Source organism: Lepidochelys kempii, chromosome 4 (assembly GCF_965140285.1).
Source record: "Lepidochelys kempii isolate rLepKem1 chromosome 4, rLepKem1.hap1, whole genome shotgun sequence".
Taxonomy (NCBI): domain Eukaryota; kingdom Metazoa; phylum Chordata; order Testudines; family Cheloniidae; genus Lepidochelys; species Lepidochelys kempii.
The window spans coordinates 60,877,354-60,891,666 of NC_136383.1; positions in this window are offsets into that span (position 1 = coordinate 60,877,354).

A 14,313-nucleotide genomic window follows, 5' to 3' on the forward strand; every position below is an offset into this window, starting at 1 on the left:
CTTTTATTATTCAAAAGCAGTTTAAGAACTGTTCAAAATCAAGGCTCCGGTCCTGCAATTCACTATTCACAGGTGTACTGCTGCCCCCAGCAGTTCTCTACTGACATACGTTGAACTGAAGGATGAAGGCCCAGGGATATAGGATGGGTATACAGTAATTACCAGATATCTTTAATAAATGTCATCTCTTGTCCCAACCCTTACTCCAGTACTTTTAGAGTGGAGAGCTACACAGATTTCATTCTTTCTTATACAGAATTGTCAGATAAATGATTTTTTTTATGGTGCCTTTCGGTGAGCAAGGAGGTTTTTCTTTTTAAAAGTTTATTTCTATAGCAAGTATTTATTTTGAAAATCTTCATTTTATATGTTTGTGGTCTGGTGAACTGTAAGTATTTTTTTATTTTATTTATTTTAGCAAGGCTGTTCCTATGCAAGGTATTTCTTTAAGCAGGTACTGTGCAAATATATGTGCATATTATCAGTCTAGACTAAAATTGCTCTTTGACTTATTCTTGAAACAGAACATCAAATTTTAACTCCTTTCTATTTTGTAACTTGGCAGTTTGGATACTAATAACTGGATATTTACTTCCCCCTACAGTTTTAGTTCTGGGTCAGATCCGAAAAATGGAACTATGTTTTGGTTTAAGGTAGCTGAAGTCTCGTGAGGAGAGCTCTTCTTGTGTGTGATGGGCTACCTATCCGTACAGGTATAGAAAGGGTTAACCATGCCCTACCCCAAAAGGAGCAATGGAGAGGAGTCCTCTGAGCAGCCTAGAGAGGCTGCATGAAGCTTAGCCAATCAGGAAGGAGTTGCAGGGAGCAACCAATCCAAGCCGGGCAGGCTCAGATAAAAGAGAACTGCAGGGCAGAGTAGGGTCAGTCATTGCTGGGAGCTCAGGGAGTAAGGACTATATCACTGGAAGGCTGAGAGAACTGTAAGCACCTTAGATAAAGCAGCTGCTGGCAGGGTCTGGGGGATCAAGACAGAGCTACTGGCTGGCTGCTGTGTCTGAGCAGCTGAGGGCCCTGAGATGAGAGCAAAGAAAGTGCTGGGGCCATGAGGAAGCAGCTCAGGGAAATATAGCACTATTGAGAGAAATTAGAGACAACATGAAGCTGCTTTTACAGGGTCACTGGGTTGGGACCGGTAGTGCTGGGCAGGCCTGGGTCCACACCACTGGGGAAGAGGCTGGACAATAGGACCTTGATATGCACCTCTGCAAGGGGGAAACACGGATGGTGGCCTACCCAGAGGGCTGAATTGCAAAGAGGACACTGTGGTTATGGAAGTTGAGGAACCACAGGTGGAAGCTTCCAATCCCAATGACTCTTTTTTCCTTTATTCCCTGCCTCCTTAGTCTTCACTCTTGTCTTTATACTTCTCCCCACTTGTCTGTGCTTTCCATTCCTGATTCTCCTCTGTGCCCTTCTCTTCCTTGTTCCTTATGGTGTGCCTTCCAGCCTCCATTCTAACTGTGTCACTCTCCAGTCTTATTGTCCTCTTCTCTCCCATGCTCCCATGTTACATTTGTTCAAATGCAGAGAGCAAACCCCTACTTCCAGTCTTACTTATGTTAGATTAAAAAAAATAGCAAAACAAGGAAGAGCAAATTTCTGCATGTGTCTGCCCTCTAACACACTCAGTCAGCCTCATGAGTTGGCAGCAGATTGTAAACTCCTCAGACCAGGGCCAAAGTCCACTGTGTATTCATATAGAAATGAGGTCCCAATTCTGATCTGGCCCTCTGGAGACTTCCATCATGAAAATATTTAATTCCCATTCAAACAGCAGCCTCCTAAACCTTTAAAGTTGCAGCAGTACAGAGAAAACAAGATCATAAGTCTGCATAAGCCATATTACCCTTTTTCTATCTACCCCATCAAGCTCCTTGCTGATGGCACTTTGAAAACAGCAACTTCTTTTTGCCCTGCTCCCATCTAGTGCCGTCTCCACTGCATGATGCCACAGACTATTGGGACTCCGATGTAGCTCTGCAGCAGAGAGCAGGAGTTCTATTCCCTACTGATCTGTGGCAAGATTTTAAATCCACAATCAGCAACATTCAAATGAGATTTCATAATAGATTCCATTTTCCCCTTCCCCCTCATATTTCTAACCATTGGTAACATAGGGAGGGAAATTCCCTTTTTAAAATATGATTCTTAATTAGACTGGTTCTTTAAATTCTGAAGATGTGCAGAATATTTTGGAATGTGAGATACAGTAGGGTACCAAAAGTATGATCTGATGTTGCTAAGCAACTCCCCCCTCCCCTTGTTTTAAACAAATCACACAGAGCTGGCAACAGCTGCCAGAACTCTTGGCTCTTAACAATAACTCAGAGCTGAAAAGAACCTAGAACAAAGGTCTTCCAAAACGAGCTGCATTAAATAATGGACGCTCAGAGTGCCAGTAAATGGAGTGCCTATTTGTTAAAATAATTGATTAAAATAATAAATGTAGCTGTCTGTTAGAATTCTGTCTCTAAAAATATTTTCAGTGACAATTATTCAATATTCTTTCAAATTAAAGATATAAAAACCTGTTTAATAAATTGCTGGTTTGAATTAATGCCATTTTTCCTTTTCTGCATGACAACAAATCTGTGAGAATGAACAAGGTCCATACCAGATGTCTGGAAAAATGCTTTAGCTTATCCAAAAAAGATCTTTATTTTTTTTCTTTTCAAGGGTGTGTGTTCTATAAACAACCTTTGCCCTGCTATTGATTGTGTCGTCATTTTGGCATCTTACAATGAGAGAGGTGTTCTTCTTTTTCAGTGTCAGATTCAATAAAAGCAGGTCTGGCTCTAGCATATTAAAAACCTTCAGAGGTTAGCATATGCTCTAAATTACCAAGTTGACTGCATTTTTCACAACCTATTTCAAGTCTCTAGCTATAAGCCAGATAGAGATTTTTCTTTATTCTGGCCCTTTATTAGTCGTAGCTTTTGTAAGCAATAGTTGTAGAATTATAATTCAGCAAAACCTGAGTGTTTCAGTGACATTTGCTGCCCTCTCGTAAGGGCCAAAGAGTTCTAGGTAATTCACTTATGTAACTTCAGTGTATCCACTTAGGGCAGCTTCTCACATATTGTTTATTTCTTGCTGTTTCAGAATTAGTTGTAAAGTGGTTAAGGTGCATGCCTGCTTGCGTGTCCCTGAGAGATGATGGAGTGGATCAAAGATATAAAAGGATCACAGAAAGGTGTTCTGTTTAGCGGAGAAACTACTATCACTGTTAAGACCCTCTCGGATTAGAGACTGAGGGTAAGAAAGTTCATTTATAAAAAAAACCACCATACATTTGTGTCAACTGTTTCACAGTTACTTGCTCAATTTCTATACTGCAGCATGAGTATAAATTACTTTTTAACACAGTGGTGTCAAACAAGATATACAAGGTGGCATTTTGGTCATTTTATATAATATATATATATAAAATAATTAGCCAGTCTCTATTTTCTATTTTATTCATTTGCCCCCATACACATAAAAAAGCAAATAGGTGATAATCCTATAAATGTGTAAAACATGGCTTTATTGCCTTGAGTGCACACACTAGTATACACAGTCACATTTAAAGTTCAAGGATGAATGATCATATCTTGCATTCCAAAAGATAAAATTCTGAACTCATATGCTCTACTAATAGGATGAATGATCAACTAGTGACCATACTTCATTACGTTCCACTGGAGAATTTCTAGATAGTTTTCCACAAAACTTTGAACACAGTATAAGATTATATGGGGATTATTTACCCATCTAAATACCATTAAATCTATTGGTAACTGTGTGAGTAAATTAGCCTGCATCTCACTGAAAATGCAGGGGCTGTTAGATGTTAATGTATGGAATATTAAGATTTATGAGAAACTAGACAAAATATCTGGAGCATATATCAATTCTTGTACATGAATAATATTGTTGGGCCTGGCCTTGCTGCCGTAATAGTGGGAAGAATCTTGTGGTGTTTACTGGGATGTACACTACTTAGACATGATAGGAGGACTCAGTTGTAAATTGATAAATCCTGTTCATAGCCATATAATAAATGGCCAAGGACAAAACTGGGACACAGCTCCTCTCTCAACATGACATGTGAAGCCAGATGCTGTCCTAGAAGCTGCTCTATAAACATTAATAATGCCCAGAACCAGCTGGATGTGATACACAGAGCAGTATATTACCACCATAACTGGATCATTTTTGTTCCCTTCCTAATACTGTTATCCCTGAAGAACTTATTCCCTCAGAATGGTAGCTAATGCTGCAAAAGGAAATGCAAGAAATCATGAACTGAACTGTTCCGCTCTGCAGAAACGTGTATACAAAGGATAGCAGAGGCCAGGAAACACTGAAAGAGCAACCTTGTAGATTTTCCTTCAAATAGTCCCTCCTAAGGGCTACAGCAGAGAGATGAGGAAAGTTTCCTAACCCTGCAGCTTGTAGGAATCAGCAGAGAAGAGACCTTACTCTTCAAACCTCTGATAGCTCATTTGTTGACCTCCTTGGCAGCTCTTTCTTGGCTGTGGAAAATCCTCCTTCTAGTATTAATTTAGGGACGGACAGCAGCTGAAATACATTCTGCCATGAACAGGGAGTATGCTGCAAAGAGGGGGAGCTCCTCTTTGGACTCTTGGCCCTGCCCATTAAACCCTCATGGCAATCCAGTGAGTGTTTTCTTTGGGTGTGTCCAGGGTGGGAGAATGATCTCCCCCCACAATTGCAAACAGGGCCCCACCTCTACTCAAGGAAATGAAAGCAATGACAGTGACCAGGGTGGAGGGAGGGAGTGCTAGATGGCCCTGATGACCGTCCTGTAGTGTGTCTATTGAAGAAATCATTAACTGTAGCTGATGCAAGTGCAGACTAGTAACACAGATAGCTCACCCAATTGTATATTCAAAGTCCTAGGTCTCTGACACTCTGAATACAAACTACTACTGCATTACTGAGGTCACCTTCAGAACAGAGAGATGGACTTAGGACCAACTATTAAAGGTATTTAGGTGCCTAAAGTTACAGTTAGGTGCCCACTGCAATTTTCAAAAGCACCTAGGTACCTAACTCCCCTGAATTCCCATTGCCTGGGTGATTCATTTGCAAAAAATTGAATGCTTAAGAATCATCTTGTATGCACATATACTAACTAGACCAACAAGGAATTCACTTGACACCATACAGCAGTCCTGAGTAATTAAAAAGTTCTTCATTTTAACTAGCTTGGGAGAAAGCCTCTGAAGTCACATGCAGGGCAGACCAAGAACAGCAGCAGGACAAAAACTTCTGCAGCTGTAAAAGTCTTTGCTCCTGGCACTGAGCTCACATATACTGATTTTATACCAGGATATAATTGGTTGACAAGCGGAGTTGCTCCTGATTTATACAGGTGTAACTGAGAGCAAACTCAAGCCCTTTATTTCTAGAGTCTTAACTCAAGCAGATTGTCATTGCCTGTTGCTGTGGTCTCCCAGCTTCTCCTAACTATCCCTCCTCTGTTTGTTTTCTGTCAGTTCAGAGAACCTCACCTTAACTTGAGTCTATCAGCCCTTCAATTCTAGGATTCACAGTCTCCTTCTAGTTCCTTTCTCAGAGGCAACCTGCTGTGAAGCTATCACCATTTGCTATTTCATACCTTTCTCTCCCTTTTATGTCAGATCTTGTTTTCTCTACTGGTCACAGCTGTGGGTGTCTATCTCCATGATAGGCAGGTCTGGCAGCTGTGTGGGGTTGTGAGGGAGCTGCTTGCCTGTAAGTAGGAAAGACTCTTTCCTTCTGTCTTTGCACAGTATGGAGTTTGTAAAGTCCATTACTCAGCCAAGTAGACATACACATCTTTTGTCTCTTCACAGGAAATGCTGCTTCTGGGCAATAGGGAGGGAGTGCAACTGAAGTATAGCCTCTTCACTTAGCAGAGGACAGAGCTGTACTCCTCAGAGCTTCAGCTCAGTGCTGGTATGTTTCATCATGGTGGACTGCCAATAAGTTCTCAGTTGAGGGCTGGAATAATTCTGGGGCCAGATATCAGTCTGGCTTTGAAGTGCCAGAATTTCACAAGGAAAATGAATTGATATGAATCATGCTCATCCAGATCTTAGCCTTTCTAAAAATCAGCCTCCTAAAAGCAAACTGTTAATGTCTCTGGAATATATCTTTCTTGGAATGAGGCATTATAAACATCTAGGAGGATATTAGTTACCCTTTCTGCCATATGTTTGTACAATTTTGGTCCTTATCTGTCCCAGAAGTTTTTCAGAGTAACTTTACTCATGATTTGAATGATTTTAGAAGCTTAGAGGAATCTTGTATTCTAACTTATTCTAGAATGCAAGATAATTAATCTTATATTTTAAAAAATGTGTAATATGTCTTAAATAGTTTTTGTGTTAACCTTTAAAGCATTATTTTCCTGCTTTGTCTGTTTCCTTTTGTATTCCTGATATGGTTAATCCAAATGGTTCAGTTTGTTTACAAGATCCAGCATCTGAGATACTTACAGTGGTCACACATTTTGCATTAATGGCAGTTTGAGGGTGACATTACATGTAAAACCTGAATGATTTGCAATTCATAATATCTTATAACTCTTTCTATAAAGGTGATTTTGTTCCTACAAATTCTGGCTTTCATTTCCTCTTCAAATGAGTTTGCTATAATTTGGCCAATGAGTAATTTATTTATTTTTTAATTTAGAAGCTGAAAAGAGAGGCTGAAAGGCCTCCTAAAAGGGCTTTATCAGTCTTCCAAAACAGCAGCCTTCCTTGCTTCATATTAATAGAAAGAAATAGGTCACACTGAGTATTAAATATTTAGCAGATATTATATTGAAAAGATAAATATTAAGATGACAAATTGTATTTGATCATTTCCTTTCCAGTTGTCCAGTGGGTAAAAAGTAGTTATGAGACCAGCTAATTTGAATTATGATATCACATAGTTTTAATGTATTAATAAGCTAGATCATCTTCTGTGTTTAATTTAAATAGAGAGTCAAGACACACAATTTGTACCCAGATCGAGATGTTAATCCCTTCTCCCCTGAAATGTCAGGGCCATTCAGATCAAGAACTGTGCGAGTTTCAAAAATCAGATCTCAGTCCTAGTTTGAATTCTGACTGAATCCCACAGAAAAAAAAAATCTTTCAGGGGTTGGAGGAGGGAATGGAGTTGGAGTTTCAGTTGGGCCTCACTCCCACCACAAATATTCAGTATTGCCAGCCCCAAGCAATCAAAAAAAGTCTAAGTCCCCACAAAATCATGAAATTGTCTTAAAAATGTTTTTTAAAATGGGGTCTTTATTTGTCTTGTGGGTTTTGAGTCTTTTAGGTAGAAGGTTTTTAACCTTTTCTTTGCAACCATGAGTACTAGAAACATGATGTCTGGGTTTTTTTTTGTTTTTGTTTTTAATGAAAGCTGAGATTCTCATGTTCTCGCAGGATTCCAGCAACGGGGGGTTTAAGCAAAACACCAAATAACCTGAAATGTGATAAAATTAAGAGAGTTGGCAATATGGTTTATATAAAATTGTTGTGTGAAAATGCACACAACCTACCTTGAAATGTCTAGGGAATACTAAGTGTCTGAGGAAAAGTCTAGGTACATATAGTATGTTTTAAATTTAACAATAAAACTGCTTGTAATTTTACTGTGTAAGTAGAGTTTCAAAGTCATTCTGCTGAAGGGCATGGAAAACAGCAGACTTGATTAAAGTACAGGTGCGGCACTGGCTTGGTGGTTATTATGCTTTCAAGACCTAGTGTATTTGTTCCATTAACTGAAAGCTTAATGTGTTCCTAATCTTTATTCACACATGTGGTAAAAGAATTTTCTCTGTTGCTAAAGAATGGAGTAGCCTCAGCTAAAACAGAAAGCTTCTTGGGTCATAAAAATAAGCTAAAAATGAAAACACCAGACTTTATTATAAACTGTATTGTCATATTCATTAATCACAAGCAACTGGGCTGTAAACCTACTGTACACTAGAAAACTGGCTCAGAAGAAAGGCTCTCTTTTTGGGGCCTTTTCAGAAAAGGAACATTCCTGACTAACACATCTGTAACTGATTCTGATTAATTCTCTAGACAGCTTTTGTCAGAGAACCTTCTGCCTCACCGTTTTTGCTCCATTATATTTATAACATTATCTGAAATATGTAATTCTGCACTTATTTCCTGAGATGAACCTATCAATTTCAAAAAGTAGTACGAGTGATTACTCGACATAGACAGAAATTGCTAAGACTGTTCAAATTTTAAAGTGAATTTAGTTCCTCATACTGACAGTTTTGGAGCACTAAATCCTCCATTTGTCTACATGCCAGTGACAGCATGGACTGTAGAAATGCTGATATTTATCCCACTAACATGCCACAAAATGTGTCTTAGGGTGACTATAATAGCAATCTTTTAGTTTCTCCAAGCATAAAGGCTGCTCAAGTCTAGTACTATGAATCACAGAATATCAGGGTTGGAAGGGACCTCAGGAGGTCATCTAGTCCAACCCCAGGTCACCTAGCCAATGCTAGAATTCACAGTAGGCCCATAGCCCCATCCTTACTTCCGAGCCAACAAGAAGAACTAATTCAGGTCATGAGAGTGACATTCAAGGTGGTGAATAGGCCAGGCCTACTCTATGCTCCTTGAGGCTTTTTACAGTACAATAAGTTCAGAAGCAGTCCATGGGGATGGTTTGTCTCTGAACCTACACCTAGCATGGCATTCATTGTACAGAGAGACTTCACCTAGATAGAAGTGATTGGTCTGGCTGTTGAACTCTGTGCAGTTTGGGGATATTTGTGTCTGGATTTTAGTTCAACTGAAGACTAGCCACCAAATTCAGATCAATATTTAGTTTCTGGACACTTCCCTCATCCACCCATCATGTGATGTAGTATGTGGTGTTCTTATGGGAAGGGGAGGTTTAAAATCTGAAATTATAAATAGAGGAGAGCTTGGTAGACATTTGTTCACAGCTCAAAACCCCGGGGGGTATTCTACATATGGTGTTTCTGGTCAGGAGTGAAGGGCATTCTTAGAGCTATATAGGAACACTTGTATAGTTTGCCTCCACTCCTCAAGAGGCACCATTGTCTACTGGATTGGGTATAGAGCTGGGAATCAGATGATCTGGGATCTATGCCTGTCATAGTAATGACTCACTGTGTTTTTTCTGATTATTTACTTTCTCTGTACCTCAGTTTCTCTTTCTGTATTAATTTTATTCCTGGCTCAAGATAGTCTCTTACTTTTGTGAGCACTAATACTTCTAGAAATTTAAACTTAAAGCCAGTCTTATAAACTTATATATCGTTTTCAAATCAGCAAAAGCACACTTCTGATAAGTGATGCATATTGCCAGCTGTATTATCCTTTTGTGGTGCTTTTAATAGATTTTTTTCGGGGGGAGCACAATCCATTATTTCCAATGAAAAGATTATGTGCTGGGTTTACAATTAAAATTGTTTACATCACTGTTGCAGTTATTCAATTCAGCATTCAAATTCCCTTTATCTTCTAGATTAAATTCAGGTCATTAAAATGGCAACAGTTAGTACTGCTATAATTATGATTCTTAGAATTTCCATCATTATCCAAAAAGAAAAGGAGTACCTCTGGCACCTTAGAGACTAACCAATTTATTTGAGCATAAGCTTTCGTGAGCTACAGCTCACTTCATTGGATGCATTCAGTGGAAAATACAGTGAGGAGATTTATATACACACAGAACATGAAAAAATAGGGGTTTATCATGCACACTGTAAGGAGAGTGATCACTTAAGATGAGCTATTACCAGCAGGAGAGTGGGGGAGGGGGGAGAAAACCCTTTGTAGTGATAATCAAGGTGGGCCATTTCCAGCAGTTAATAATAGCTCATCTTAAGTGATCACTCTCCTTACAGCATGCATGATAAACACCCATTTTTCATGTTCTGTGTGAAACCCATCATTATCCACTATTTTCACCACATGAAAATTTTCTCCTGGTGAGAACTTTGTGTAGAGAGCCTTACTAAGGCAGCAAACTTGCAGGTTTGGGTTTTTTTTATAAAACGTGTGTTTAAGCGTGTGCTGCCACCTTTCTTGAGGGAAACTGCTTAGGTGCCTGACTACCAGAGAAAATTCATGGCTATGAATCCTAAGTGGAGATACGCACTTCTGTCAAACCAGGGCTTAGACCATATCATTCACCTCAGCATTTCTTATGGGCTAACTCAGGCAGCTCCTGCTAAGCATACTGAGTTTTGTGGAACCCATTCTGAAGTGCCTTTTTCTCCCCATGCATTGCAGAGAGAGCCTATGTGCCTAACCTGGGGCTCCGAATTCTACTGGGTGACAAAGCACCTAAGAGTTAGGCACCACAATGCTGAGCATTGCAATGCCTAAATCCCTTTGTGGTTGAGGCCATAGTTTTCATCTTTAATTATATCTAAACCAATAGTATCCATCTATCCATTCTGGTGCAATACAAAGACTTATAATAATCTGATAGTAACATGGAAATTAATCATGCCTACTGAGCTAGAATCCTGACATTTGGTACATTCATTCATTATAGACAGTGAGTATACTGAAAAATATTTCCTTACTGAATTTAGACTGCTGACCTAAGAGAGAATACCCATTCTTCTCTGATTTCAACTGTTCAAGTGCTCTTTTGATCTACAATCTCACATTTTGATACTTATACATTGAGGACTGCTGACTACAGGGAAAAATGTAACTTTTCTCAGGCCATCTAAAATTAATAAAAATTATATTAATTTCATAACAAGGTCTGTGTAAAGGGAATGTTCAGACTGTAAAATGAGGCACTCAGAAATCAGAAAAGAAAAATAAGGTTGCCAATTCAACCTTGTATAACTATAACAGAATCGCCTTGTGTGTATGATAGCTTTTTAATTACATGATTACATACTCAGTATTGCCAACTTTGAGTTAAAAAATCATGAAATTTTGCATAATCATCATGAGTTTCTAAAATATAAAAAGTAGTTAATTTTGGTCTAATGCCTGACTTTAATGTTTAGGGAGAAGTACCCTCCCCAAATCTGTATGTGACTGTTAATAGCGAATAGACAAAGTTCACTCTTCAGTGCATACGCAGATACAAGCTTCTTCCTCAGCTGCTTGGAGTGGGACTCGCTTCATGTCCTCTCTCAACTTCAGAGGTAAGGAAGCTGCTATTCCATCCCATTCCTCTCCTGCCATGTTCTCTATTCACCTAGCTCGTCCCTCTAAGTCTCCTGTCAGCTTCTCTCCTTTCCTGTCCTGCACGTTTTCCCTTCCTTCTTCTCAAGTCTTTTCCGTACTGTCAAACTGCCAGTTGCTGAGAATGGGTGCAGCCAAACTGGTGCACACTGCAACTTCTCTGTAAGCACAGAAAAGGACAAACTGTACCCAAAAATAAGGTTAAAAACTTCCTATGTAAACAAGAATTATTTTCCTGCACTACACAATCTCCCTGCTTGGCCCACAATATTCCTCTGTCCCCTTTTTGCCCTCCAGTCTCTGTCTCATCACATTCTTTTCCCCATTCTCCCCACATTCAGTTTCCCTGCCTCACCCAATGTTCCTCTGTCCATATTTTCTCTCTCTCTCTGCTGCATCTAGGATTTCCTTGCCCTCCCTGCATTTTTTTGTCTCCATAGTCTCATCTCCTGGCCCTTCTATAATCACATGAGGTGACCAAAGGGCCACACTCTTTCCTGAGGGCAGACTGCTTCAGATCTATTGGAAACAGTGAGAGATGGCCACTGCAAGTGTTAGACAGCACAGTCTGAATTGGGTCAGCTTATTTTTTGTCAGCAGTGCTTTATCTGTTATAATTTGCTGTGTGCCTATTTCCATGACAACTAAGGGAAGAAATAAAATCCTAACCAAAATTCAGTGGAAGCAAATGTCAGAACATACAAGACAAAACAACCTGTTTCACTTCATGCTGTGCTGATAAATGTGAGTTTGGAAAAGAGCTCGGGATCACAGAATTTTTTTCCAGCACTTCTAGGACTCCCTTTCATACAGTTCATTCTCTTATGAATATCCTCTCATCTCATGAGAGACAAAGTGGGTGAGGTAATATCTTTTTTTATTGGACCAACTTCTGTTGGTGAGAGAGACCAACATTCAAGTTACCCAGAGCACTTCTTCAGGTCATAGTAACCGTAACCAGTAAACAAATGTTTTACAGAGTATTCATTTTCCACATAAATCTCAATTACCCTTATTTAAATTATCTACATTATTTTTATTTGGGGTACAATTAGCCTTCTAATTCCCTCCCCATGTTTATTTCTAAAAGGCTTTGTCTCTCAGCTGTAAGGATGAGAAATATAGTACAATCTTCTGTATACAGATATATATTACATAAAGAAAATGATAAAGCATTATGCACGTTTGCCTAGGACATGGGTAGTCAATTATTTTTTGTCAAAGTCCAAATTTCTTGGTCAAGTATAATCAAGGTCCACACTCCAGAGAAAATAATAATAAAAAAATAATAATGACAATAAGTAAAGATTTCAGAGTCCGTACAAAAGCATCTGGTGGTCTGGATTTGGCCTGCAGTCTGCCTATTGACTATCCTTGGACCAATAGAATCCTACACAGCTCAAAAAATATTAGACTGGCCATAAAGGATGGAGGTAAGGTGACCAATATATTTATTAACTCATTCTTTGGAGAAAGAACTGAATGTCACATCTCCTGTTACCATAAATAAACTAAGGTGAGAGATCCCACAACTCTATTTCTAGGCCCAATGGATACTTTCTGTTTTCCTGAATCACAAGCTATCAATGCAAACTTGTCCTTGTAACATTTCATTTTGTATAGGTGCAGATAGAACATGGAAAATGAGAAATGCACTGGCACTAATCTTCCTTTACAATGTGCACAGGACTTGAGTCACAAACACTGCCTATTCCCACTTCTGGCTCAAAGCCACAAGAAAATTGCCAACTATTCTGTGCAACAGGATAGGAAATTATTCTGGTAGGAACTAGACAGGCTCTGATGTATAGTACATCCACACAACACTTTTAGTTCTTGTTATGTCTACAACAGCAAATTTTCTTAACAGCCCATTGAAAGGGAAGAAGGGAGTGCCTGCCCCGGTGCTATTCAGTCCTGTCATTTGCGTTCTCTGCATTCAACTTTGGCAGCATGCCATGTTTCAGATTTTTTTAATGAAATGTTTTCCAGTTATAAAGAGAGAAATAGCAGCTAAGGAAGTAACAGCAACATCCTACATCTCACATTAAATTTTGGTTAATCAATACCTAGTGTTATTCTCTTTGGTGATTTTTTTTTCTTTTTTTAATCATCATGTTTTAATTTGGGATTTATTTTGGTTCCTGATGCTTCCAATTAGTAACCTGAAAGAATGCGATGCAGACAGTGTACTCAGAGAGACACAATTACAGGGTGAAGCTTTTATTACCATTTGTTGCTGTAGTGAAATTATATTCTTGCCCTGAAATGTTCAGAAAATAAACATAGTGTGGGGATATGTTTGTGTATGTATTTTGCTTGAGAGTCAACAAATTGTAACCTAAGTAGAGGCCAATTTGTAGCTCATGTTTACATGGGATTAAAGGCCACATTAGCCAGAAGCACAAAACTGGCGGTGGGGGGGGAAGCAAGGAGTATTGCAGGGGGAAAGGTTTGTGGAATGCTCCAGATGAATCGAACAATAGCAATCCAGGTGTTAGAGAAATCCAGACAAGATCAGAAGGCTATAAGGTTCTGATGATGATGTTGATGATGGAATGTCAGACTCATTCAATTAGAAAGAAAGAAGATAAATGGATGAAGATTGTAAGTCTCATACATATTTTTCTCTTGGTTTCCAGTCTCCTCACATTACAAGGCCAAACCTCCAGTCTGCCATTATGTGAAACTGACACAAGATATAGATTCACTATTTCCTCTTTATGTGCAAAATACTTAGTTATTCCTTGGCCACAGGAATGTATTGAATTCTAGGGGGGAGGAGGGAGAGGTAACAGTATTATTTAAAACCGAGTTGTTGTTATGGCAACTAAAAATATAGTTGCTATGGCAACTGGAATTTGAAAGCTCAGTAAAGATCTTTTTTAATCCTCTGGAAAAATTGATCAAAACAAATATTTTCATTTTCCTGTAGCTAATCATCTGTAATAGTCATGGTTATTGCTTTATGTAATGATTTTTAACTGTTCACTTATAAATTACTTAATCAAGAAGACACATGAGGACATGCTTTAGTGGACCATTAATTCATACCTCAGATATATTGCCAGGTTACAAGGTTAAAGGCTGAGGG